Below are 5409 nucleotides of genomic sequence, written 5' to 3' on the forward strand. Positions count from 1 at the left end.
CAAGGTGCGGATCCAGGTGCCGGCTGGGTCTGTGGTCTCATCCGAGGCTGGTATCTCTGCCCCAGCTCGCAGGTGTTGTTGGCAGAATTCTGTTCTCTGTGGTCATGGGCCTGCGGGCCTCAGCTCCTGGAGGCTGGCTGCCGCTCTCTGCCACATGGCCCGCTCCACATCATGGCTGTTTCTTTCTTCAAGGCCAGAAGGTGGGCGTTTGCTGCTGATGCTCTGATGTTTGTGGTCCATGGATTTGGGCCCTGTGTCAGGCTCTGTGTTAACAGTGTGGAGCCTGCCTGGGATTCTCTCTCTCCCTTTGTCACTGCCCCTCCCTTGCTCGCTCTCTCTCTCTCTCTCAATCTCTCTCATAAACATTAAAAAATTTGGAGGGGCACCTGGGTGGCTCAGCTGGTTGAGCTCTGTCTCTCTCTGTCTCTCAAAAATAAATAAATGTTGAAAAAAAATTTTTTTTTAAATTTTTTTCAAGTGCTTCCCTGATTGGTCAGATGCATTCAGATTAATCTCTCCTTTGATTAACTTGAAGTCAACTGATTGGAGACCTTAATGACACCTGCAAATCTCTTTCCCTTTGGCACATGTTCAGAGGTCTTACCCATGCCCAAAGGGATCTGTTGTAGAGAATGTGTACACGACGGGGCAGGGATCGCAGGGGCCATCATAAAACATGACATCCCCTGTGCCACCGAAGAGAGACAAAACTTTTGTACGCGTCTGCACATTGTGCACTGTGTTACCTCCACCCGTGCCCGGATCATGAGGATTAAGTGACACAGAACATTCATTCATCAAAGCACCTAGCAACATGGTCCGGCTCCGAGTGACTTGTTGAAAAGAGCCACACCGAACCTACCAGAGGCTTAGTATTGCTTCACATTCCTGCTGCAGCAGAATGTAACATATTTTAAGTGCCTTCCACTCTTCCTCCCAGGGTGCCCAGGGAGACGGATGCCTATACCGGGGAGGAAAAAGTGCCTGCATTCCTGTAGACTCCAACAGCATTCCAGTCTCTATTGGTGTGGGTAAAATATAACAACGTAATATTCGGGGGTTGAGGGGGACATTCAGACATCGTATCCCAAACATATAACAACTAGTAAGGTACCAGAAACTTCCAGTAAGGACAGCCCAGATTGCTATGTGGAGCTGGACCTAAAGACTCTTTGTGGGGCCAGACATTAACTCTTCCGTTACTGGATAATGATGATGTTCCATCATCTAAGGTGGGGCCCAGGGCTTATGAGTAGTTTATTTACCTAAAGTTGTAGAGATGTTTGGCTATTTTATCGGTCGGTATGCAAGACATGCATACGGGCTAGAGATTGGCCCCGTTTGTAGTTTAAGAATATTTACCTCCAGGCACCTGGGTAGCTCAGTCGGTTAAGCATCTGACTCTTGACTTCAGCTCAGGTCCTGATCACGTAGTTCGTGGGTTCGAGCCACGCGTCGGGCTCTGTGTTGACAGCCCAGAGCCTGCTTCAGATTCTGTCTGTCTCTCTCTCTCTGTCCCTCCCCTGCTTGTGTTCTGTCTCTCTCTCTCAAACATAACAAAAATAAACATTAAAAAATAAGCAAAAAAAAAAAAAAAGAATATTTACCTCCCAAGAGAATTCTCAGGAGAGGCAACCTGTTAAAACCATTTTCAGGGCTAGTGATTAAACCATGAGGTTCTGGGGGAAAGGTTGTCTTATGCAAATGCCTTGATGTGGTCCAGGTCTTTACGGTGGGGAAGAGAGAAAGACTTTCAGAGAATAAAAGGGGGCCGTTCCGGAGTCCAGCCAGCTCGTCTCCCGTGGGCCTTGTTCTGCCTCCAGGAAAACCTCTAACATCTGTTACACGCATCACTTACATTGCCACAGAGCCCCAGTACCGCTCTCGCATACACGCGACCACGGGAAACTGGCTTTATTAATTAGAGTGCTTGCCCATTGGAACTATTTGCTCCCATTCATAATTCATCGACATCCTTGCTAAATAAATATTGGGGCATTCACTCATCCCAAGCAATTATCTAAAAGAAGCTACATCCATCACAAGGGTTCATAAACTGGGAGACTAGAGTATGAAACATTCTGATTAAAGGAAGCCTACTTTGAATGGCAGGTGTGCCCATTCTCATCCATATGCGTTAAGTACTTACCAATACTGGAAATGAGGTGCCAGCTGGGACAACACATTGGGACACAGCAGCAGGCCCTCCCTGGCGGAACGCAGCTGGCACGGTGGTACATTCAGACGCTCCTGTCACCTGTGATCAGTGAACAGCAAAGGTTCTGGGTGTCCGCACTGAGGCGCTTTCATTCTTCCCCTTGCGCCTTGGGGGAGAACAAGCCTGGGGTGCTGGCAGCGTGCCTGGGCGACTCAGCCCTCTTGTCTTTGTCATAGATGGATACCAGGGTTCCACGAACCGCTCCCACGACTTGGGCACCCAGCAGCCACGCTGGCCGGCTCTCAACACTCACTGAAAGTCAGGCAAGGTTGAAAATCAGGCTCAGCACGTATTCCAGAATATCAGAGATCAGAGGGTCTGCACGGGAGATTTCTGCCTCCTTCCAGGTCTCAGAGCCTTGAAGGAAACCTTTGCACCAGCCTGGCCCTCTTCCTTCTTTCTGCTCTGAATGGCATGTCGTTAGGGCTTCTTCTAGGGCTTGAGTTGGCCCCTGAGCTACATCAATTATGCATGGAAACAGGCAGTTTCTTGCCCTTCTTTTGCTCTTGCAGGGTTACAGCAGCCTTCCACGTGAGGTCCGTGCCTTCTTGGGTATTGTAACAAGATCCTCCTGTTGACTTGATGTAGAGGCTCGGGCAGCTGTCCAAATGGCTTCTCTGTACAATCTCCTTCCTGCTTTTATCCCTATGAAAATGGCCTCCTTATCATTATCCTCGAAAATATTATTGATTCTGGTACAGGTCTATGCACAAATATCCATGCCACAGTCGGTCCTGGAAACTGTTTTAGAAACCTCAGCTTCCCGCCGAACTGTTGCCTTCTCTGGTTCCACCATTTACTAACGGATTGATACAACCTCCATAATTAAGTCCTGATGTTCCGGAACACGTTGCTCCTCCCCACTGCCTGATATTGTACCGTACATTGAGGGGGCTGGGGGAAGATGAGGAATGAAACATTCCATATACTTAAACATCAAATAAAAAACTCAAGTTTGTTTCTAACATTTCACAGGACCCTCTCACTAAAAGCAAGTTACTTTCCGTTTCCTGGTTTGAGCAAAGTGGTTTTGAGCCTCTGGGGCCAGCTCTTGGGGAGGCGTGGGACGATCGCTGCTTGAGAAGTTCGTGACAATGAATGTTGATAATGAGGGTTTGAAAAGTCAGCACCATTCTAATGAACTTGTGTGAAGGGTTTTTCAGAATAGAGGCTGACACACAGGCACCAGGTGCCGGCCATTACTAGTCTGTTACTGGCTCCATATTGGAAGGCCCGCGTCGTTTGGCTTCCCACCTTGAACAGCAAAATAATACGGTCTGCCTGCCGCCTGCTTGTCACGATGGATGGTGGAACACTTGCTTGGCCCTTGGAAATTTTGTGTAAGATTCATTCTGAGGATTGAGCGGCTTTATGTGTTTTATTTGTTTAAAAGGACACAGAATTGGAACATCGCTTCTGGGAGCGTGCTTACCAGTCGAGCACAGCAGCAAATTGTCAGTCACAATTAACATCAGTGAAGGAACGATTACTGAATCTTTTCTGATGCGCTGTGTCGCAGCCTCGCACAGCTAAATGACAAAACAGCAGGTCGCTGTCGTAAAGTGAAGGGTGCGCTGTTACTCTCCATTCTGAGAGTCGCTATCGCCTCCTCAGGAGGCTTTTTTCTGGAGAAAATAACAAGTCAAGCCCGTGTGAGGGTCTCTGTCCGTCTTCAGAATTTCCAACAGCCGCTTCCAAAGAAAGAAATATAACATTCATATTAGCAATGGTTTCTTTTTTTGCGAAATGTGTATTTTGAGAAAGGGTGTCTTTCAGATTCCAGAAGATGGCCTACTGCTTTGTGATGAGTCATCGCGAGGTGTCAATTGCCTGCATAGCACGATTCAAAGTAATGTCAGCAAAATAAAATTATTATAATGATAACACCTTGAACTCATATAACATTTATTATGAAGAGTATAGAGACGGTCATATAATCACATTTACTTGTAAAGCCTCTGAAAGTCAGCGGGATGCTATATTCCAAAAGACGGTAATACAAAGAAACGCTCTGTAATTCTAAAGTTGGCAATAAGTTGAGGGTAGACTCATACTTCCTATCTCCTACGAAATGACTCTCCGTCAATAATTGTTTACAAAATACTGGTGTGGAAAAAAATTATGAGTTTTTCTCATTGTTCCTTCCTCCTCTTTCTTTCCTTCATTCTTTCTCTGCCTTCCGTGAACATCTGCTGCAGTTATTTATTCATTCAACAAGTATTTATTGAACACCTACTGCATGCCCTACATTGTACCAGGTCCTGGGGAAAATTTCCTCTTTCTCTTCTGGTCCCAGACACGTTGGGAGCCACCAGCTTCGGTGCCAACACAATCAAGTCCAAGAACCACACCGCGTGCAACTACTCATGAAAATGGCACAAAAATGGCACCAAGAAACCTCATCACAAAGATAATAAATCTCCAGAGAGGGTGAACTCCACGTTCCTGAGGAACATGTGCTTTACCAAGAATGCAAGAAGGGCCCAAACAAGATGTAGGCAGGCACAGCCCAGGCCATCAGGACCATCTTCAAGCCCAATGAGATCAAGCCCAAGATCCCAAAGGGTGGCAGCCGAGAGCTTAATCGACTTGCCTACATGACTCATCCCAAGCTCAGGAAACGTGCCCATGCCCGTCTTGCCAAGGGTCTCGGGCTCTGTTGGCCAGAGGCCAAGGCCAAGTCTCAAACCAAGTCCCGGGCTGTAGCTCCAGCTCCAGCTCAGGCTGCCAGAGATGCCCAGGGCCCTACGAAGGCTCCGGTGTCGAAACTTAAGTCGGCTGATATGAGGACAGAAGTACTGGTGTGACCCTGAGATCTGTCAAAGAAGAAAAAATAGAGGAAAAAATTTCTACATCAATGAGGTGGTATCACAGGGGAGATCTATCTATCTATCTATCTATCCATCTATCTCTACGTAGAGAGAATATTAGATGTTAACAATTGCCATTGAAAAAAGAAGAAGCAGGAAAAGGGGTAAGGAGGCCAAGGTGGGAATAATTAATAATGTGATAACTTTAAAATAGGCTATTGGCAGAGGGACCCCTCAGACCATGAAGCCAGGCACGGGGATGGCCACAGGATGAAGAAGGCATGTTGGGCAGGTCTTTGCTGTGGAGCAGGCATGGTCCAGGGTGGGAGAGGCATAAGGGAGAATGGCTGGCATGTTAATGGATGAGCATGGCAGACACAC

The 5409-nt window shown here is 47.2% G+C and overlaps 1 pseudogene; it reads left to right on the plus strand.

Moving 5' to 3' along the window:
• The first annotated feature begins 2160 nt into the window (after window positions 1-2160).
• Window positions 2161-5025, plus strand: LOC115509876 (annotated as a pseudogene).
• The last annotated feature ends 384 nt before the right edge of the window (window positions 5026-5409 follow it).

This window comes from Lynx canadensis, chromosome A1, assembly GCF_007474595.2.
Source record: "Lynx canadensis isolate LIC74 chromosome A1, mLynCan4.pri.v2, whole genome shotgun sequence".
NCBI classification, from domain to species: domain Eukaryota; kingdom Metazoa; phylum Chordata; class Mammalia; order Carnivora; family Felidae; genus Lynx; species Lynx canadensis.